The sequence below is a fragment of the Anopheles gambiae genome, chromosome 3 (genome assembly GCF_943734735.2).
Source record: "Anopheles gambiae chromosome 3, idAnoGambNW_F1_1, whole genome shotgun sequence".
In the NCBI taxonomy this organism is placed as follows: Eukaryota; Metazoa; Arthropoda; class Insecta; order Diptera; family Culicidae; genus Anopheles; species Anopheles gambiae.
Genome location: NC_064602.1, coordinates 83,780,248 through 83,804,318, shown reverse-complemented (window position 1 = coordinate 83,804,318; position 24,071 = coordinate 83,780,248). Strand labels below are relative to the sequence as shown.

Sequence of the window (24,071 nt, the reverse complement as noted above, 5' to 3'; positions counted from 1 at the left end):
AATTTTGCACAGCACAGTTCACTCATCACTATGCACTACGGGGACTCAATCGACTCACTCAACTCCAATAGCTCAAGTGTTTCCAGTACGGCTCGCGCGCGACAACTGAATTCAGCAAATCGATCCCAAAACCTCCTTCCCTTTTGAAAAACCAGGCGTATCCACATCGGCACGCGAGGACACGGACACGCTCAACATGTGCGTACAAGCACGTCTTCGTATCGGTCGCTTTTTTTGTGTTTGCACATCGGTCCTTGTAAATTCAAGCCGTCGAGACACGCCGGTACAACCCCACTCTCTTCCCGACGATGTACGCCGATAGCATCACTCGATAGAACGCGCACATACGCGAAGAATGAGATCCATTTTCTGCGCCACTAATGGGCCACTCTTTCCCCCATCCCTCACTGTCCCCCTCCCTCTCCTTCTCATCAGCACAGAGGTGACGCATCGCGGGCCCCGCGCTAAGGTTAGTGGTCGATTTCGCACGGAAACTCCACGGCACCGCGGCAGGAGGTCGCGCGATGTTAATGAATCAGCCGAACCTATCGCGATGACCCTCGATCCGTTCGATTGGCAGAGTGAACACTGTCAAAGCGTGTCAGTAGGGGGAAGATAAGTGCGGGTAGTGGCGGGTGATAAGAAGTAAACAAGACATGGGATGGGTAGAGAAAACCGGGGCGGCCCTATACAAGCAACCACTTTCTTCAGCTCGTTTGAAGCTGAAACTACACAGGGTGCAGATGAGCTGAATGGACTTGTGGCATATGTGACAGGTATTAAGGCAACGTCCTGGAGTGAGTCACTCTCCAGGTGTATGACATGATCGGCCATCCATGGGTACGGGGACACACATCAAATACCGTTCCTCTTCGTGTGACGTATGGAGTTCAGTTCACTGGCAAGGACGTTAAGAAGATGGGCATAGCAGCACAATGAAAATGATAGCATGAAGATTTTTTGTTGGGAAGCGTGATTTTGCGGATTTCTTCACCATTTTTTTCACATAGTTTTGAAGTCCGTTATATTTTTATTAAAAGTGCCGTTAAACTGATTGGGAATATATTTGAGAATGAAAAGGGACATTCATATGAATTTAGACTACAATTGGACTTGATTTGAATCTGTTTTAGACTAGAATACTGCTACTGAACTAACTGACTAGAATACTGCTGCTAGAAGGGAAAACTCCTATCCTAAATAAAGTTACAGTTTAATATCATTAGAAACTTGAAATAATCTATATATTCCAACATTGAAACTTCATCTATTAAGATTAAAATCAAACTATAAATCCAAAACCATATCATATAGCTGTATGATATCAAAGCCCCCAAAATCAGCTTTACCAGGAGCAATGCTTCAATTCACAAATTGAAATCTTCTTGAAACGATTTAAATGTTCTGGCATGTGGTTAAATTATCGTCTTTAACAATATCATACATCTGAAACTGAACTTACCTTCCAACTTAAAACTCCAACTCCGAGATGGATCCCAGAAATCGTCAATAGTTCAACACTGTTCCTGCTGATCAGATTCCGATCGTAGCGATAAACGTAATTTCGTGTACTATTACACTTCCGACAAGTAACAGCAATAAATACGATATCTTACACGATCTTAACACAAACACACACACACACTGGTCGCACAATACGAATATTTTAATCGATTGTATTCAATCGAAACAAACACTTTACATTCACTCACCTACAGGTGCTACAACACCTTCACCAACGATCAAATATACACCTCTACCTTTCTTACACTTTCTTTCTCATACACACACACGCACACACAAAAACACTTTTCAAGGGTGTCCCGGATGTCCGGCGTTCCGGCGGTGGGCACCGATGCACACGGGAAGGAAATATTCTTCACCTTTGCTTCGCACCAAATTTCACCCTTTACTACTGCTGCCACTGAAGGTTTCTTTTCCGTTCTGCCGCGTTCTTTAGCTCGTTTTTGCCTTTCTACCTTTACGCAATAACGCTGTTTTCGTGTTTTATCCGTTTCTCTTTTCTCTCGTTTCGTTTTCTACTGGTTCTGCTGGTTAAATGCTTCTTTTTCACCGGCCGTTCTTTATCGCCTTTATTTATTGACCGTGGTTTTCTCTTCTGTCTTGCAGGGTGATTTCGTGATTTATGGATCGGATTCCCGTTTTCACACGGCTCGCACCCTCACCGGCTGCCCTACGGTACGGTACGCAGCAGCGAAATCTCCAGAGCCTTTTCTTATTTCTCGATCGAAGTCTTCGCCGTGTCACTATGGGCAGTGGCCGCTCGAATGCAACGCCTCCAGTAGTGCTCCCACGGTGTGCTCCAGGTCATCGAAGACTATCATCCTCAGCTCGCCGCCCCAAAAACACTGCCTCGAAGCTACGGGAGGTCAGTTGAGAACGTACAGCCCGACGACAACGACACTTTTTGTAACACACTTGAGGCGTCGAAACCCCGATCGCAACCTGTCACTGAGCACTGAGTGTCAAACGTCGTGCGCGCTCTGCAAGAAGCGTCCAAAGATTTAGATGGTCGTGTATCAATCGATGGGAATTCAGTAGCGATGAAAACCAACTTTTAATTAGCCTTATCAGCTACAGTTACTTGGCTGCAGCTGCTACTGCTGCAAGCATCACGCACTGCCACAGCATCCAAGCACGACCTTTAGAATCTTTCGCATGGGCCTTTCAAGACGATCTGAAAACGGGGAGAACAAGAAGAAAGAAGCGTGTAAGCGTATGTAACCGAGCAAAGCGATTTACGATTCATCCCGCCCGATGTTGTCCGTGATGATGGAAGACACGAGACGGCGAGCCGGCAGTACCAGTTACAGTTAGGTCGTCCGATAATGGAATAAATCATCCGTAACGTAAAATGGAAAACCAAAACTTGAATCCGGCTCGCTGTGTACAAGGTAAAGCAGAGTGCTTTTTGTACAGCCACAAACACACACACACACACACGCCGAGAAAAACCGGCTCCTCCAATGTTCGATTCCTGCTGCATCTAATCAACGGTGGAGTGGGCCACATGCTCGGCGAGCTTAGGATCGAAGCACGCCCATTTGGTAAAATGCTCACGGTTCAGTGACTTTCCGCTGAGTCCAGCCCGATGGTGATGGCAACACATCTCTCAATGTACGTGGATGTGAGCGGTGGAACGCGCCGGCAAGAGATGGTGTACAGCTGGAGTACATTAAAACCGTCGCGTGACAGTGAGTTGATTCATGTTTGATTAATGTACACATCATACTGCGCGATGTTACGTTTGTCTAGTTCGGTTCGGAGGTTTCACAGTCGTCTCGCTCGCAGGCAAACGAAACCAATCGAGCAAGACAGTGAAAGCATCTTTTGAAGTTTTGAGCTGGGTAAACATATGAAAGGATGGTGCTGCTGGGAAGAGCAAAAATTTTGATTGTGTCCCAAGAAATTCTGAGTCAACGTCAATGCATCCCAATGGAAACATACCTTCAACTATGCCGAAGCTTGTGCAAATTAGGTCACCCTAAAACACGAATTCCTTGTTTTTCATACCCACCCGAAAAGCCCAGAAACCCTTCTACCATGTGGCCTTAGTATAATTGCTCCCCACATCCTTAATATCTCACCACTTTCTTACGCTTTGAAAATTATCCGACCCAAATACACGGAACGATAGAAGAAACAAAAAAGCATCCCATTTTACAACGACCATAAATTGGGAGATGGGCTTCGTTTCACGATGCGTGCTTTTTGCTCACCTCCTCTTAGTCCGCTTTAAAATTAATCCAAGTCGCCTAGTTTCGTACATCCGCCTTAGTTAGGGCGAGCTGGCAGCAAACTTTCATCCCTGGACCTTTCGGTTTTTTTTTTAATGGGAAAAACATTTTAAAAGCCAAAGTTGGGTGAAGTTTGATTTATAATTATTATCGACAAGCCAGTGCCATGGCGCAGGGGTGGGTTAGTGCTTTATGACCTTCCGCGAAATGGGTTCGAGTACGAGACGTAGTGTTAGGTGTCGGTGTTGCTGACACGCTAATATCGGGTCACATTTTTCAACGGTTGTGTGTAGAGTATTAGCAGAAGAAAGAGCGAGAGAGAGTGTGCTAAAAATATATATCGCAAAATTTATTACCCCATCACAAGGGTTTATGGAGATTAAGACAGTTCGGGCAGGAAAAAGTAAGGTTGTAAAAATATAAAAAGGATTCTTTTTTATGGGACTTTGCAATTTGCACGACGATGGACCAATTTGTGAAAGTTAATATTAAGAAAAGAGAGCAAAAAATCATAGCCCTCTCAAATAGTTTCGGTATACTGTACTGTACTTGAGAAGTTACAGGCTGACAGTAAAAATCAATTAATTTTATGTGTCAGTAAAACCCCTTACCGGATCTTACGTCGGCACGTTTTTTTGAAGGAAAAAAAAAACAAAATAAACCTTAACTTAACGCATCAAGGATACATATCGCATGATCAAAAACCAAGGTTATGTGATCAAGAGATGGTATTTGTCCCCAAGATCCTAGAGATGTTCATCGGTGACTCAGTTGTGGACGACTTTGATGTTTGGCTTATGTAGTACGCGTGAGGTTGTTAAGAGTATCTCAGGAACTTCGATCTCTTCGTAGATGTATATACAATTGGCCATTCCAAGACTTTGGAATGGAATTAGAAATGAATTTAATCACGATCACTGTTTTCAAAGACCTTAAGAGGTGATCAAATGCTAGCCTGGCCTCAATTTAACAAGACACAATAAATAAGGACGTCAATGACGCAGAAGCGGAGTCCTCGTTGGCTATTATGACAACCACATGATTAGTTTGCAGTCTGCTACTATTTAACCAAAATCGATCAAAGGATCAATCAAGAAGATCAAACATCTCATGGGATTGTTTTTGGATATTGATAAATGATGCTTAACAAGCATTGGAGTGGTTGAGAACATTGAATAAACTTGACTCAAAAATTGGCCCGGAAATGTATCTGCATACTGTTGAGGTAATTAAAGTCTATAATGCTTTATAATCTCTGTTACATCAATTTATGCCAACAAATACATTCCCAAATAATCCTTTTTAGACTCGTCGCAAATTCCTTAACAAAAATCTCGTTACTGAAAAACCTTCACGCGATAAACAATCACCAACACAATGACAAAACAATTATCAAACTCCTTCCTTCACCCGCGTTTCTAGTGGTTCGACCAAACTCTCACTTTTAATGCGATAATGCGAGAATGTGAGCATCACCCAGGGCTATAATTTCCTCATTCCCAGCTAGCAAACTCATTTCCTCGCAACCGGTCCCACCGGAGCCGGTACACACATCGCCCCTGTTTATGATTATGCACCGAACGCATTTGGGACACAGAGCACACAATTGATGCAATTACTGAACCGAACATATTCATTCCATCTCGTGAAGCTCTTGTTGTCGCTCCACGTACCAAGACTTTCGTACGGACCCAGCCAGGTTGGCCCCGGGGAAGCTTTAGACACTGCACTACCGAAGGCAAAACCCCTTTTATCGGGGGAGTTACGAGATATTGGGGACCGGACCTGTACTTAGCACCTCCCGGTACCACACAACAACTCCACCAGGCCCACAATGAAAAACACACGAACGAGTTCCGGCACACGCAAACGATTGCGTGTTGCAAAAACTGCATGCCGGGCCTTTTCCTGCTCGGCTCGGAATATTGTCGCGTCATTCCGGTGTCCAGAGGGGAGGGAGCGTGAGGGCGACCTTTTGTGTAAAGCGAACGGTTATGAAACACCGGCGACGCTCGCTCTCTGTGCACTGTGCGGGACGACAGTGGACATTCGGTCCAAGTCCGGTATGAGATTGTGCTGCCACTACATTTACCGACACACAGCTGGGGTGAGTGAAGATGAGAAATTCCAGCAACATGGAAACCTTCGCCCCATTTCGCCACGAGATTAGTTTGGCCCAATGTGCACGTTTATTTGCATAGCAAACCCCCCGCAGAGAGCAGCAATAACGATTCCAAAAATGATCCACAGATCAATAAACCGACACGGGGAAACCGCCGAGACCCACGTGTGTTCGCCGTTATGGGAAGCTTCACACTCCAAACATCCCGAGGTTTCTCCCGGTCATTGAGCTAATCGGTCATAAATTATGGGAAGTAAACGACACCTCACAACCCACAATATCCCAGCTGTGTCATAAAACCCTGAAATGTCTCTATGTTCCGATGTTCCAGATGATATTGGTCCGTGGCGGCGTGGTGTGGATTTTTTTTTTGTTTTGTATATCTCTCACTCTCACTATCTGCATATCAAACGCTTCGGTATATCTTCACCACCCCGTCTCAGCCAACCGAAAACCGGTTCCAGCTGAAAGTGAGAATTGAAAGTGAAAACTGCGCGCATAATGATTGCACGCGGACTTCAAACCCTGCCCCGGACGGGCACCAGCTACGACCGACCACCTACTCTCTCGCCGACCGTATGGACATGGTTTTGGAGAGGGCCCTCTCCTGCTATCGAGCGCAAAATACGGTCAAGTTTGCCGTCGTCCGGTTCCGAAACGAAACACGTAAAATTAAGCCATTGCGTGGAAGTGGGGGGGGAGAGAAGGTCGGGCACACTTACGGCTAATCCGAGGCCACCGACAAAAGGGATTTGGTTGGGTGAAGGAATTGGAACGTTACCGAGGTGAGTTAAGTGTGGGGTGTCCCAAAACGGGCAAAATGCATATTCAGCCTAGGTTTGTTTTGCATTGCAAAGCTTAATGGCGCAGTGTTGACTTTGGGATTTGTTATTCAAAATTGTGCGAGAAACCATTTCAACAAGAAACTTGTTTGAAAAATGGTGGCACTATTTTGATTACCATTTGAAAGCTGAGCTATTTTTATCACCGCCGCAGCAGCTCTATTGGTAAACATGAAGTGAAAATTTGAAATATTTATTGGAAACTGGACACCGAAGCTACCGAAAACTCCGACCCAACGACGACTCCACCTCTTCATTCTGTATTTTTAGATTGCCTCACGCAGAAAACGAAAGCAATTATCTGATTAATCCACGGTGCGCTTCAATGCCGTTCCTTAGCCTCTAATTAAACGTTGCTTCATTTAGTTACAGTCACCACCTCCTCTAGCACAGGCACAGCTCAAAAAGGATTCATTACACCATCATCCCCCAAGAGTTTGTCCGTGTCCAGAGGCTGGCTTCTCGTGAGGCTTAGTGTTTTTAAAAGGCTTTTACTTTTCGTAAATGCCGCTAGGCACAATCTTCGTCCGAACCACGCGCGGCGAAACGGGCAGTGAAATGAAATTAATAAATTTTCAATTTTCATTTTCCCCAAACCTTCTCGCTGCTTGTTGCCTGTATTGCTTTTAAGGCATACGATGAGATATACATCATCAACCGAATCTTTCACAGCCAGTCGGTATACCTATCCCCTTCCGTCACGTCGGTGGATAATGATCTTCACTTTCATTAGAGCGTTGTGCGAGTAATCTGTGCCAAGGCATCGCGCCAGAGCCAAAGTCTTTACATCATCGCACCGAGCTTGATGATCTGGCGGAGAAGCGCGAAAGACAATGCACCCTGATTAAGCTTCTGGTGGACGGGAAGGGGAGAAAAATAGAATCTGACCCTTGATAAGGCGCACACGAGAGATGAAAGTGGTAGTGGCGAGCTGTCATGCAGTAGAAGGGAGATGGAACCCAGTCCGCGCTTAGATTTAAGTGCTGAATTCCAACCAAGATACTGAACCTCAATCCAGCAGTTCAATGGTGCGGCCTCAATAACACGGAAGAGATCTTGTTGCGATATTGCGTTCAAACCTATGCAGATTCCGTTTGGCAGCCAGCAGAGCAAATGGTTTCAGCTCTTCCGCAAGTCACCGCAAAAACCTTGAAATGCCTTCAATTTCTGCCCAAGGTCTGGTCCAAAACCACAACCGGGCGATCGGTTCCATTTACAACAAGAAATATAAACATGGAATCGCGTTTAGAATACAAACAGCAGGTTATATTTACATCAAGAAGTAATCTGGAGTTCCTGGGCAGCGTTCCCCAGCGAACATCTTGCGCACTACGCAAGCCACTCCCCGGTAGTCACTCGGCAAGTTCCAAACACAATCAACGAAATACAGCCCACAAATTAATGCTGTGCATGGTTATAAATCACGTGCAAAACTATTCCAAACATTCGGGGCTGGGCTGGCTTCTCACCGTTTGACGAATGATCGTGTTTCTTTTCCCTTATTTTCTTGATAGTCTTCTGTAGATGATGATGCTGCACTGCACTCAACATGCCAACCGTTTGATGAAGATGATCGTCGCGTTTTTCTTCTGGGCGAGCCGCACTAAAATGTGACTAATTAGATACAGTAATTGTGTTCGCTCGAAGCCGTTTTTAAAGAAGCTCTCTTCTGTTTGGAATCTTCCGCCTCTCGCATGACTACCCAGCCGACACACCGAGAATCCGTTGTAGCCGTTGAATGTCTAAGGCAAAGAAGAATAAAATAGAAACCTATAGCTTAAGTCTCACCAATTATGCATGCATATCTTCCCACGGCGTTATCCACTACCCCACGTGTTAGCCGCCGCTCGCCCAACAATGAGGCAAGCAAATTGAAGAGCAATTCTGCACGGCAGAAACTGCTGTTAGTCCAAATTTTTAATGCCCAACAACTTTTTGTCTTTACCGGGGCGGAAGACAATTTTATGATTGTCTCCTGCTTGCCGGGCTTTATGCAAATGCGCCCGGGGAATTGACATTTGCTGGAGAGAATTAAACGGCCCGTTGTGGCTGAAGCTGCCGGCAGGTAACTTCGGATCGCATCAGAGGCTGAATAATGTGTTCTCGTCGTGCCGTGTGGTTCGCCTGAACGGGAAGGAAAGCTTACCTGGCCTGGGCTTTGGCATCTCACGCAGAAGGACGGTTTAATGTCAAACGCCCGGTAATAAGTAGGCCTCGGACCGAAAATGTCTTCTTTTATGTTTGCGATTTGTTTAATGATCATCGGGATTTATTCGTTACGGTAAACAGTGCTTTGCCATTTTGATAACGGATTCTCATTAGCCGTTTAGCCTTCCAAAACCCTTGCCCATCAGACACATACACACACACAAACACACATATCGATCATCATTCCATCAAATGTTGTGTTATTTGAATGTCACGTCTCCCAACACCTAATTAGCTGCAGCTGCATCAGGATGTATGTTATTAATGATCCCAAATGACCGACCGGCCTAACGGCGGCAGCAGCATCAAACAAACACGCTCTCAATCGGCCTCCGTTCTTCCGTCCAGCTCCAGAAGCGGTAAACCACACAGCCATCAAACATTCCGCTGCCCCGAGTCCCCGGTGGGCTAAACTTCATTTGTAATTATCAATTTACACATGTTGTTGTCGGATGTTGTGTCTAGGGATGTGGTGCTCGGTGTGTGCGGAGCGGACGGGTAAAATGCAGGGTACACCGATAAGCCGATACAAGGGCTACCCACCACAATGCTACCTGCCCTTTTTGTTAATGGCACACACAGGAATAGACACGCGCGCGTTCGCTCCCAACATCATCCGCAGGCCATCCGTCTGAATCATCACGCTCCCGCCAGGACAGCAGCCTGGACAGAAATAACAAATTACTGTCCCACGTTCCCATAATGGACCACTGTTCTCTCTGTTATTTTGTACCTTATTTTTATCAATCAGTTTGTGCGTTAGTATACGTCTAAATACGCCACAAAACAACTCTGCAAAAAAAAAACATTCAAAAATTGATGTCAACTTGACAACTTCTGGAAGCGTTCTCGATGCAATAAAACCGTCCAAACAGTCCAAACAAACAAAGCACCACACTGTTCCCTCGCGCTTGGTGGCAAAACAGGCTAGAATATTCATTCAGCAGCTTCTAAAACACACACGCTAAGTGGTGGTGTTCATATCAAAAGCCACAAAGGTTTCTTTATACCCGATTAGCGCAAACCACTTGCTGAGAAATTATCGCTTTCTGGTGGGCGTGAGTGTGGTGTTCAGGACGTCAGTAGGACTTGACGTTTTCCTCCATCTTGAAGCTAGCAATTGTAGATACCGAGGAGTTCTACATAAGGTGTCGGGTGACGTCCAACCACTTCTTGATAGTGTCCAACTTTGTTGGAAGCTAAAGCGAGTGTTCAAATAGAAGATATTTGCAAATTGTTAAGCTTATGTCACGGTCACGGGTTAGCTGTAGTTTGCATTTGCCATTTTCTCCCGATTATCTTTCACACTTCCTTTATCCATTGGTTAATATCAAGGCTGAATAGACTGAATAGTCGCACACCTTGGCATAGGCATACGATCGATTGATTTGATCGATTTTCACCTTGCTCCGGTACAATCAATCAAGCGAAACGAGGACGTATAGCTCAGCTAGCAATCCCTGAGAGAGCTGAGATATATAATAATCTATCATTTTCTTGTAAAATTTATTAGCAATCATCGTATCCAACAACATGATAATGGATCACTGAGAGTTCATACAGAAAAAACCATCTCCCTTCACCTTGAAATCGGATGACCTCAAAGGTAGATCCCCCACAGTACCTAAATGGGGATTCCGCTTTCAGTAACCCATGATCGTTGACCGATCTGTGCACCGAACCAAACTATCCATGTATCGTGACATGGGCCATTCCACCAGCAGTAGCGTACCGCTCACAAACCACCATCTTACCACCGAACCGATGATCCGGTCCGGCCGGAAATTCTTCACAAATCACCAGCACCAGCTTCTAGCAAAGAGGTGCAAAGTTTCATAACAAATGACTCAGCCTGCAATGCCCGGTTCGATCCGGTTCAGGCAAGGAATGGTTGGGACGGGACTGGAGCAGATCGAAGGAACGAATAAAACCGAGGCATCTGCGGGAATTTCGAACCCAAGGGATCGGTTGCTGAACAGAGGTATTATAGCAGCAACCGGTACCTATAATTATCTCGCAATGCTCGAATCCGGGAAGAGAGCCAACCACCATCCGAAGTCTTTCATTTCTCTTCCGTTTCAAGGCTCCTCGGATGCATCATATACCGGCGTAATGATAACGTCACGATCACCACTGATATGCTGACGCATGCCGGGTACGAAGTGTGCGAGCCCCGAGTGGAGTCGAATCAATTTGGCTGTGTATAAAATAGGTTAACAGCTTCAATTTCCTAGCCACCTAATCGGGTAATCGTACCGCAACACTCTTGATGGTACGGGGGAGGCATACGGATAGGATGGATTGAAAGATCTTGTACACCGCTATTTAGAAAGCGATACGGTGACTGTTATGCAAAATATGAGCTGAAATGCAGAAGGAGATGCTGTCGCATCTATTTCATTGCGCTAGAGATTACCAAGGAAGTCCGAGCAGAAGCGGGAATAGCTGAACGATGTTCGGGAGTGGTGCAGCATTTGTTCCAATTACTGCGCATTATCCAGTGGAAAAGGATTATCGGTGCGGTAATGCGCTCCAGACCGTAACAATCAGTCATAGAGCCGGGCAGCGTTAATGGGGCTCTTTCGTGGAAAAATTAAACATGCAAATGAGAGGTTTCAAAGATACGAAAAACAAAATTGGGCCTACGGTGTGAGCGGGAGATGTTGCCTTAACGCTTCGATGGATTGATGATGGTAGTGCCACAGATTGAAAAGAGGAAAATTATGATGATTAATTACTTGAAACAGCTACATTTCGTATTTCTAAGGAAAGATAATAGAAGTATTGATTACAATTTGTCCAGCAAGCAAAGACTATTTTATTCATTTTCATTTCTAGAAGTTCAATTTGATTGAATTAGATCAAGAGAGCAAAACGTGACTGAAGTCTCAACATGTTGGATGCTCCAACAGTGTAGACTTAGAACATGGTTCCGGTTGGCACGAACATATTGGAGGAATCATTCGATATAAAGGAATGACTCTAATGCACTGTCCAGTTGCTCCTAAAGGAACCTGTCACAAATTTCTCGGCTCACCATATCGCTCCACTCAGACACCAACATCAAATTCTTCAGACATATGTGATGATCTAAAACGCGTCGTCAAAGCAGCGCGCGCGCTCGCATGGCAAAGCAAAGCGTGACGCGTACTGTGGTGCGATCACGATTTAGTAGGAATCTAAATTGATGTGCGCGAATTGAAATGCGTGACTTTGGAACCATTTAGCAGCCTGCGGTAAATTGCAGCCTGCGGGAGGATTATCCTCTCTTTCCTCGCCAACAGCTAGGCCACTTTTCTCCCTGGCCAACGGCAGATGCTAACAAGATTAAATCTTTGTGGTGAGGTCCACAAAGTCTTCGGCAGAGGAGCTGTTCCACTGTGGCCCGGTGAAGTTTTGCACGTGATCAGCAGCAGAAAAAAGGGAATAAAAACAATACCGACATCATACACACACCCGACTCATTTCTGCACCTTGTTTCCTCTCTGCACGGCCAGGCTCTCACTTTCCCTTCCAGTGAGGAGCTCGGGGAAGCGTGTAGAGAAAGCGTCCGGTTTTGGATTGTGTTTTTCTTCTTTTTTTTATTCGATACAAGAAGCCAACCCGGACGCCTTCTTTCACTTTCAAACACGTAAAATTCTCGCTTTCGTGCGAGATTTAATCGATGCTCACCGGCCACCCCAGGTCGGGGACACCTTCCAGTGTGTATTTTCCGGTCCCCTGTGCACCGCCGACAGGTGGTGGGTCCGCGTCCCGTTGGCTTCCCGGCGTAGGGATCTTAACTTTGGGTTCAGCTATCTGTGTATGTGTGTGTGTATCTGCGTCTTTTTTGTACCTTTCGTTAGTTTGTTTGTATGCCACAGCCCGCTCGAGGGCTCGACTGACCTCATAATCGAATAGTAGGGAGCGGGCGTCCGCCGTTCATCGCTCACGCTGTGAGCAAAGGGAGCGAGAGTTCCACAGCCACACGTCAGGGTGATTGACTAGCCTGGGCATTGGATGTGGGGGTACAGGGAACAGGGTCGGCGGTGAGACTTTGCAGCCTGGGAAGGAAGTGAAAACGTTCAAGACCAGCGGACCGAGAAACCACGCCGAGAGCCTACCACGGTCAAGTGCAGCGTGCGCTGTGTACGTGGCCCACGGGCAGGGGATTCGCGCGCGAGCCCTTCCAGCCGGGAACAGGAACATTGGGAGGGGTGGTTTTGCCCTCCACTGCGAGGCTTTTGATGTGTTTCGTTTGTAAATCACTTTTCTTTTGAGCCTTTCGCATGCGTTTGGCAGTTTCCAATGGGAATGGGTTCTAGCGGACATTAAAAAAAGGGCTGCACTTAAATTCTATGTGGCTGCGGACTCCCCCACATGAATGAGAAAAACACAATAAAGAGAAGGGTTAATGATTAAATAATTATGGTAGAATGCGTTCACTAATAGTAGCGATATTAGCGAATAGCAGCTTAACCGCAATGTAATTTAAAGAAGTATTAATGAATAATCTAACAAAAAAACAAGAGGAACAATTTAAATGGAATTAAAACATTAATGAAAAATGTCAAAAGGAGCGACAAATATGCTGAAAAAAGAAATTAAAGAAATTATAATGGTTCATAAACAAATAAACTGTAGTTAAAAATTAGTATAACTCATTAACAGTACATCAAACTTGCCGTACACAAACAACAAGACATAAAAACAAGAGAAATTTCTACTCATAATCAAGATGCATCGCGTCATCTTCGTCCCATAAAAACGACACAGCGCAACTTTGAAATGGGATTTTATCGCTTCACATCGAACCGAAATAATTTGCCCGGCGCTACGCAAAACGGCCTCCCAACTACGCCTCATGAATTAAATATTGCAACAAAATAAACAGATTGACGTCTCCGTACACTCGAATTTTCCTTCCACCTTGGGCAGCCTGGACGGCGTTTTATTAGTTTCGCTGTTAACACGCACGTACCGCGTACCGTGGTGCTGTGGTTCTTGTAATTAATTCCACACATCCCACACACTGCTGGTCCCACGGTTTGGCCCATGAACTGCACCAGCACGGGAACATGACCTCTAGGTTTGAGGAAAGCAAAAAAAAAATAGCAAGAAAAGCAAAACAACAACAACCAATGCCCTAAAACGCAGCACAGCATCATCACCCGTCCGTTCTCTCAAGCAGCACCATTAAACTTTTCTGACCAACGAACCAAACAAAATGCCTCAACCGCTTTCCACAGACATTTTTTCTTCTCGTATCCTTTCGCTTTCGTCCTACTGGCGCTGGCCTGGCGCGGGGTCTGAAATGGACATTTTATCACTTTCGCACGACCGCAAACCGATGTGGGGAGGGTCTGTTTACAACATTCTGGCACCGGGCGGGATAGATTCGCGGGCGGGTGGGCGCTGCGTTAAGGAAACATTCTTCGCGGATCATAAAATTTAACCTTTCGCCAAATGGGGTGATGCGACCGGACAAAAACACGCACGCACGCAAGAGTTGAGATTGCCGGTAAGGGAGGTTAGTTTGAATGCGTCGGTTTCAGAGCGAAAACAAAAACATCTTTAAGTAAATAAATAATTGGCAAATTTCAAGTGTAACTAAATATCAATGTTGGGAAAGGACGATGAAAGCAATGATTGAAATTATTAAACAAAACGAACATAAGAGACAGATACGATGTGTACGTTACACTGAGGAATTATGTGTATGTTAGGCAGCGAAGAAAACAATTCAAATAAGAATATTTAAAATAATCTTTAAATAGCATTTTTAAAACATGGTGTTAAAAAAGAAGCTCTCAATAAGTTTTTTTCCTTAATAAGTAATCTACTGAACTCAAAATAATAAAGATAAACCTAAAACAATGTTCATCAATGGAGCCCTTTCCGTTTTAAGCTCGTAGGCTGAAATCTCAGCCTGTCAGCTGTTTGCATTGTATAGCAGTTTTCGAGCAGTGCATCTATAGCATCTAAGTAAGTATAATATACAGGTGAGCTTATCCCAAGGTGTATAATTTTAGAAGGCTGATTTTTATCGCTTCTGTTTCTGAATGCAGATTTTAAGAATTGTTTTGTGAATTCTTCCAGCCTCCAGAAAGCTCGTTGGAGCCAAAGTTTTCACCCGTTCTGTCAAAAAGTGACGTTCAAAATTTATTATAAAAAACATGCTATGAGACTACCTGTACTACATACACATTGATTCTAACTATGGGGCCCTTTCCGTTTGAAGCTCGTAGGCTGAAATTTCAGCCTGTCAGCTGTTTGCATTGTATAGCAGTTTTCGAGCAGCTAACTAAGTGAGTATAATATACAGGTGGGCTTATCCCCAGGTGTATGAATTGAGAAAGCTGATTTTTATCGCTTCTGCTTCTGAATGAAGATTGTAAGAGTGTTTTGAGTATTCGTCAAGCCTCCAGAAAGCTCGTTGGAGCAAAAGTTTTCACTCGTTCTGTCAAAAAGTGATGTTCAAAATTAGTTATGAAAAAATGCTATGAGACCACCTGGACTACATACACTTTGATTCCAGATTCGATCACCTGATTTCTTTAATGCACCTTGGGATAAATGTAAACAAACCCCTTGTTTTCGAGCAGGTACTTGAATCTAATTCTAGCTTTGTGGCTAGAATAATCTAGACTGAAAATTGCAGGCTAATTTTTTGTGTGGTTTTGTATGGATTGTTTACATGATTTCAGCCTCCAACTGTCAAACTCCATTCAAAAAGCTTATTAGAATCGTGAAGGGTCCCAATATCAGAAGAAACACCTAGCAAAAATGTAAGCCAATGTGGAGTGAAAAAATGAATCATTTTACGTGAAAATGGTAAAAATGGCTGTTAAAAATGTAAAAATTGAATTTCATATGAATAACTTAAACATTTGTTTAAATAATAAATGGTGTGTTGTATGCTATCGGCGAACAAGAGAATCACTTTGGTTGTATTTCTTGTAAAGGATTTAAAACGTCCAATGGTATGTAAAATTGAACCCTAACAACATACATAATTTAACAAATTTCAACAAAATAATGAAGTCTCCAACTAACACTGTTCAGAACCAAAACATGAACACGTTTGATATTGCAAACGTACATAATATCTGCTTGTAACGGCCAAATCAGAGTCTGTAAATTGTAAGGATCGATAAAACTACACATATGTAACATTTCTTCATTTGAGGAGGAGGTCTAAGTCCACAAAATTGACCCATTACTGTGTTAAACGATTATGATGAGGGTGTAAAAATAGGCAAACGTGCGAATGTGATAGCATTCCCTTTCATTTAACGGAATAATTCAAAAAAAAATAAGAGATGCATGTTTAATGTTTTGTGTGAGACATTCTTTCAGGAGTAAAAGTAAAGAAAAAAAAATTGCTGTTGAGCTTAAGTTACCAAACCAAATTGAATTTATCTTTAGTTGAAAAATCTTTACCGTTCTTGCGGAAAGCGTTTTAAGCGTAGAACCGTTTCCCTCCCTTTACCCCCGAATCACAAAGCTTCCAAACTTCTTAAAGCAATTGTTTGCACAAACTTCAAAAACACTTCACATTGTGTGTGTTTTTTTTCCTCAATTCAGCAAAAAAAAAGCACCTCCCAGCACAGTGTCGAGGATGACCTGGCTCGCTGTGCTTAAGCTTATTATCCTCCTTAGCATCCATTCCATTCCCATTCCGTTGGCCGCTCGCTTAAAGAACCAACCGCCAGGGCCTCGTTGCCCATTCTTAAGTGTACGCAAAACAGGGGAAAAGATTTGCTGTAAACATTTCCCCGGAACATTCGTGTAAACAAATGATTCTTCGCGTCCCTCCGGGTGGTAGAATGTGGCCGAACTGATAAGGGGAAGATAAAATGGAAGTGGAAAAAACACACACACACATAGTCGCTTGTCGCAAATTCTTTAAGACGACTTTCTATAGACTGTGGGATGAAAGATTTAGGACGTTTTGCAAGCCACAGTTTGGCCTTGGGTTTTGCTGTTGTTTGCAAAAGGATCGACCAAGCCAGCAAAAAATCATTAATTATCTTCATCATTTTCCCTTTTGCGAAAAGCTTTTCCCGCTTTGCCCATAGAAAATAAATTTGCAAAAATTAATACTCAAGCAAAAAAAAAAAAAAAAAAACAAAAAAATAGTTTAACAAATAGAACAAGCAACACCCCGTCGCCCGTCGAGCCTTTCATCGTCGTAAAACCGTCCTTTAAAAAGCCCTTTCCAGAAGGATCGTCTTACGAGCGAGTGAGTGCGAGAGACCGAGGAAAGGTGCAAAGAGATACTTTCTTCCAAGAAATAAATCGCTTTTCCCTCTTCGCACCGAAAAGACAATTTTCTATATTAATGTCTTACCTTTCGCTCAGCTTTTTTGTTTTGTTTTTGTTTTTGGTTTTCGTTGGTGTGTGTGTTTGTGTCTTAATATTTGTCTGCCTGCTTTCCGCTTTCCAGCTCCAGTTGCTCACAAGCGGTGCCTGCTGCTCTCATTTATTCCACTCTGCTGCAGCGGCGTGTGTTGTAGTTGTTTTATTTGCTATGTTTTTTTTCTGCGCCCTTCCTTCGGTTTTGTTTTAAATATTTCGTGTGTGCTGCTCGCTTTTTGGGCGCTTGTTTTAGTTTTCGTTTTCTCGTAGTCTCTCTGCCTGCCGGGTTTTTTGTTTCTTTTTGCTTGGTTTTAGCTTTCTGGTGACCACGATCGATTGGAGACAATCGTTCGGCTTCGGCCGTTCGCGCTTTATCCCCCCCTCTTACTCAGTGTGTTTTTCTTCTGCGTTTTATTGCATCGATTTCATTCCCGTTCTTTTAAGTGCTTTTCACCATTCGAACCATTCGGTGCCTGTCGTGCACGATATGAGATTTTCGCAAGGGTTCGCAAATATGTTGGTTTTCTTCTTGTTCTCCTTTTCTTCTCTTACGTCTCCCATACGTCACCTCGGTACCACTTGTTGCCGGATTGATGGATTGATTCGCAGCTGGAAGACGGAGACGGTTTCGATCACTTCGTTGCAATCATTTGCAAACTGGCTCCCTATTGCAACGGCAAGCAAGGGACTAATATTTGCCAAACCAAAATCAACACCTCGGTTTATGGAGCGCGATCACTCACACACACACAGACACACACACGACACCACACAAGGAAACTAAACCCGCGGGTGAGGGCGATCGGTCGTCTTGAAGGGACGCGCAAAGATTCCACAATTCCACACACAAAAAAAAAACCGCGCGCTGCTCAGTTTCTTAGTGGTTCAGCACCTGAAGTAGGTCACACATGATGCGCACACCAACACAAATCCATACACATGCACACACACACTCACAAACGATGTGATGTTTTGCGAATTAAATGCCACTTTTGTATGCAGATGATGTTGAATTAAAATTTTCCACACTTTCACAATGGGACACGGGTAAACAACACTGAATTTTCACAGGACACTCAGCTGTTTTTACGCTTCTTTTTCTAACCTAAAGAAAGAGAGGGTTGCAAAAAAGACATTAATCTTAGTGATAACAATTAGTACACTTTGTTTTGCCCAAAATCACTTTCAACACCTCGCAGCAATTGCAAATCTGGACAGAAACTGGTCAAAAAAAGGTATTAGAGCGTTTACTACCACCACTGTTATGCACTGCAGTGCAGCCAGCACTACCGAGACAGATCGCTCTCGTGTCTGGTAGTGGTGTTTGTCTGTGTGTAGTGGAGAGATGTGCACTAACCTTTGCCTTACGGCTGATAAGCCGGCAAAAGGGAATAGCGTGGACTCTACCACTCTACATGTAAACTCACTAAGAGCAAGAAGAAGGCGATCGTCTTGTAGCCTCCTTTTTCTGATGCAAAAACAAAAAAAAAACAATACAATCACTCATTAAAATTGTACAGGACACAACACAGCGGCCAAAACCCCACAAACACACACAGAAAAAAAACCGGCAGTCGACAAAATGGATGGCCAGTGGATGTTTTCGGTCGTACTGTTGCTCTGGCTAACACTCTGACCACAATGACCATTGAAAACACTCGTGCAACTATCTGGGCACTATTTCAAAACACAGAATTACGCTGCACACATCCACACACACACATACACACACAACACCATAGGCACGTACGCAACCTGCTACTGTGTGTGCGCTCTGTGCGTATTGTTTCTGTTTGGGTTTAGGTGGGTTTTCAGCGTTTTCGCTACACTTGCTCAGGCGGCGGTCGCCCTGTTGTTTTCCTTTGCGTTTTTTGCACGGCGATGCACAACACCGTCCGGCTACGTACGTGTGTTACAAACCGCGCGCTGGCCGCGACGACAACGACGACGACGAGAGAAAAGCAAACGGGCGTTCACGTTCCGCCGGCAGTTCGAATCCAACTTAACGAACGAGAAAAGCGTCCACCGCCGACAAGTTGCTGCTCTCTGGGCCGCTCGCCCGGTGAAGGGTGCTGTACACGGTGGCAATGCGGAGTGGATACGATTGCACTCTCTTTCTCCGATGAATGTATATTTCTTTAAACACTGTTTTGTGGATGGAAGTGTTATTTTTAGTGAAATTTTTTGTTTGAATTATTTTCGAAAATATATATTTTAACATTCATTACTTATTTAATGAAATTTACTGCATTGTGGCACTCAAATATGAAAACTCGCTACGAACAAAACCACAGTAAATTGTTGCAGCGTTTGCTTTCGTGTACAGGGTACTTCATTGCATTCGTGTTGGCTGAGCTGGAGGGGAACGATGAGAGAGAGAATCGTTCCAATGGAGTACAGGCAGTTCCCGACGTACGCTTGAAATGCAGTTTGTTGGTATTGGCGCTATTGTGAAAAGGAAGTGCATCGTTTTTTGCTGTTAACAGTTACCTTTTAAATCAAATAAAAATGAGAATACTTTTGAAAAATTAATAAAAATATCTTAATAACAATAATAGTTCCATTTTTGTTTTAAATAATTTTAAAAAATGTACACAATAAAACACAAGTTCAAAAAAATAAAGATGGTATAAAATATCAACGCTTATAATAGGTTAAATTCAAACCCATAAACATCTCCAAATCAACCATTTTCCCAAATTCGACCGAAGCGCTTGCCAACAATAACGTAAAATGATGGTTTGCTAGGATGTTTTTAAAACATTTTGCAGGACGCTCATGACAATCGTTTTTCTTCGGTATTCCGATGGAAAAGTGGCTAAATAATTAGAAAAAAAAAGTCTGAATATTACTTCTTAAAACTACATATAAAAAGTATAAATACCTTTTCCGAGGTTTTCGCTTTTTTTCTTAAATGTAAAAAGTATAAAAACCTTTAAATGCCTTATTAACAAACTAACGAACATTAAGCTTAATTTTAAATTGATTTTTTTAAATTTAAAAATGTATGTTAATAAACATTTAGACGATTAATAAGAGTTTTAATTGCTGTTTTACTAATTAATATAAGCACATAAAAAACTCCAAGTCACTCATAGGCTGTGAAACTGGCATACGTATTGTTTATTAATTTCTTTTTTATAATTTTTAAATACTTTGAAGTAACCATTCATAAAATTCTAATAATTTAAAATCAAGTTCACATTCAGCATTCTTATTTAATACCATTAATAAGAATAGCAAAAACTCTGTCTCAAAAATAATATACTTCGACCAGCAAAACATATTGTGCAATGATCCATATGAACCCATAATTTGATTGACAACAAGGGTTTATGTAAAAATAAATTTTATTTTTTATTAAATATTCGCTTTCAATAATGTATTTCAAAAACTGATATTGTTTTTTCATCTCTTTGAAACTAGTTAAAGGTATCATCCCGCCAACATTTGTAGAAAAAGTGAATTAAAACATGAACTATCATCAGTAATCTTGAAAGAAAAAATATTTGAAGGCTCATTACCATCTAGATATTTTTTTTTTATTTTCGAGGTGTTTCGAGTGATTGCTCATTTTAAGCATCAGTTTAACCGCCAACATTAAATCATCGCTTCGTACAGATAATCAGTTCAAGTTCTCCTTGCATTGCTCAATCGCCGGCACTAGACATGCACTAGTAACACTTCACCAGATCGTTCTGGTGGGTCAAGAATCATCTCCAGATCGAAATCTACCCTCCACTGAACCAATAACCACATCCTACTACCACCGGTGCCCGTCAATTCGTGCGATTGTACTCGACGAAACAAGGCAAATCTTCCACCATCCACCATTGCGAACCGCCGAAGATGATCTGACCCCATTTCGGGTTAATTGAAAAATATTTGCCACCAGCCAACCTACCGCCAACACCACCGTGAGGGCGTAAAGAAAACGTTAAGGCCAATACCGGTAAGATCGCTACTGTTTGATTGCCCGATTCCACTTGCAGCGTGGTTCTAATGGTAAATAATGCACACACAAAAAAGGCGAAAACTCTAACACCCCTGCCCGCTGCTAACCGATGCGGAAACGATTGCTTAGAAAAAGGGTGCTGGTGCCGCTGCCGCGAGCCTTTAAAGGTCCCGCCAAAAGCGACGCAAAAACGCATTGCACACACATACATCATACATCATTATGATTGAAAACCACCCCGCCCAACACGCGACTGGCGGGCGGTTGGAATGTTTTCAATAATTTAATTAATCGTTGATCCCTACGAGCGATAGATATTGCGTGTCTCGCCCCGTTCGGTGGACCGGCGTCAATGTCGAAGATGAGAGTAGCGTTGAGTGAATTTGCTGTCACCATGCAACTCGCACGGACTACAGCGACAGTAACTGTGTGAGCCGCCAGTCGCCGCAGCAATGAGAAATTGTAACGCCCTGAGATCATTGATGTCTTCTAAAATGGGGTAAACAACACGCACGCAGGGTTTGTTTATTTACACTGGGGGGAGTGTGTCCGACTCGCTGTGAAGTGATGATTAATCCCGAAAATGCGCTGTTCGCTAGAAAATCCCTTTGCAGTTTGGTAGTAATTTTATGGCAGGGCAATAAACATCCTTCAAAGAGGAGGTGATTGTGGTTTTGTGAACATTTATCTGTAGCACAAGTAGCAAAGACAAGCAGCAGTAAAATGTGATTTAATTTAGGTTTTTTTTATATAGTGCTGAATTTGATCTATAATAGAAGAAAAGGGGTAAGGAGCTCATTTGAATCATTTGTAAGGTTTTATTAGTATTATTATTATTATTATGATTATTATTATTATTATTATTTTTATGATTATTATTATTATTATTATTATTATTATTATTATTATTATTATTATTATTATTATTATTATTATTATTATTGTTATTATTATTATTATTATTATTATTATTATTATTATTATTATTATTATTATTATTATTATTATTATTATTATTATTATTTTTATTATTATAATTATTATTATTATTATCATTATTATTATTATTATTTTTATTTTTATTATTATTACTATTATTACTCTTATTATTATTCAGTAGTGACGGACCGATTTTATTTATTTGAAGAGGTTCTAGTCAAAGTGATTTAAAAATTAAATAAAATAAAATATATAGAATTCCACCTTTCGTGACACAGCCTTAAGTTGTAAATTTATGTCGCTTTCCAAAATTATCCTAGATAAATGAATATTCCTGAGGTAGGCCGTGGCCGCAGCACCGAATAAGTTAATGTAATGCAAGCTGCAGCGGATTTAATAAAATAATATTGAAAACTTCAGAAATCCACAGAATAGTTACACACAAACATGTAACAAAATATAAAAGCGACATAATATAAAACAATCCGAATTGGGAATAGGATTTACTATAGGAACAATAATATAATTAATTTAGAAAAGAATAAGTGTTTATAGGTGTGTTTTTCAAAGGCCTCTTATTCTATAAATTACTAAAACTAGAATAGTAAAAACAGCAACTATTCCCCTGAAAGTCAGCTGCAAACACACAAAAACCATGCTTTCACCGCACAGCGGACACATTCTCACTCAAAAGAAAGTGAATGCGACATGGCGTACACGCCAACGAACTACGCAGGCTCCCCGGGTACCGAAGGCTGCGCACAAACTAAAGAAGAAGAAAAAAAAAACTACAACCCACCCAACTCAAGTTCAAGATCAACCCGGTTTTGAGATCGTGGCTTAGTTCCTTCAAAACTTATCGCTCAACCACTTTTGCTCTTAAAGCTAACCCGTTTACCGCACCTTGCTGCACACTCGTCACGACATCCGAACACGACAATCCGTTGGTCGTTGGAAAAGCGAGGATCAGTACCGCGGAAAAAGCCCTTCCAGCTGCCAATAGCCTGTGACCTTGTTAGCCTACGCAGACCGGCGATCCGGCAGCACGCCGGTGGAGGAAAACGCCTTACAGGCTGTGGCTACGCGTCCACCAAAGCCGCCACCACGCACGTTCACTTTCTTCCGAGTCGAGAGGGAGCAGGAAAAATGAAACATCAAACCAGTTTTCCACCGGTTGGCGAGCAAGTGAAACACAGCAGCAGCGGAACACACAAAAAGGGCCAAGCAAAAAGCAAAAAAAGGGCCACCGGCTTGGTTTCCTGACTGACTGACTGACTTTGCAGTGGCGACCTTTCTATTGAATGATGATGGGGGGAAGAGTAGGGGTATTCGTGTGAGTATGTGTGGCTGTATCTGTTGTGCATCGTGCAGTGCGCCCCCGCCCATATCCCTCGATCCCGCGCTTTCCCTTGGCAAGGTTGTCCCTTTTTGGAGAGGAAGCAAAGCCACGGGAAGAGCCCGCGATGGGATGGGGAAATCAAATAACGGAAGCCCTTGCTCCATCGGCTGGCCGTGTGAGAAAGCGCTACCGAAGGGAAATGCCGCCCGGACGGATGGATGCACCAGCGGGACAGTGAGTTTGTGTGTGGGCATGCATCGCTGCTTGGAGTTTGCGTGACACAAAGGCGGCAAACGAATGCGGCAGCACGTTTGTTTCTTTTTTTTTGGCGGCATCCAAGACCTGCCGAGAGAGTGACAATGCACTTGTGAGGGCAGAACACGTTCTCGGTTCGGTGGAAATGGAAAGCGGCATGCATTTGGGTCCCTTCACTTCATGGGGCATCCTTTCACTTTGTTTTTGGGTGGTTAAATGACATTTAAAGATAGGTTCGTGTTAAAATATACATAATTTAGGGTTCGAAAGGTCATTTACACAAAAATCTATTTTTAATACTGTTTTAATTCAT

General features: G+C 43.0%; 1 protein-coding gene across 2 annotated transcripts in view; it reads right to left on the bottom strand.

The window, feature by feature from the left end:
- The window catches only part of LOC5668046 (mucin-2), an 81,908-nt gene extending 62,603 nt beyond the window's left edge, over window positions 1-19,305 (bottom strand). Inside the window, exons 1-3 of one of the 2 annotated variants that reach the window (XM_061661135.1) lie at window positions 19,178-19,305; window positions 17,263-18,375; window positions 1,463-2,698 (exon numbers count right to left, since the gene is read on the bottom strand). The gene's annotated coding sequence lies outside the window, so the exon portion shown is untranslated. The remainder of the gene's footprint in view (window positions 1-1,462; window positions 2,699-17,262; window positions 18,376-19,177) is intronic. The other variant, XM_061661136.1, reaches the window with a different exon arrangement.
- Between the last annotated feature and the right edge of the window lie 4,766 nt (window positions 19,306-24,071).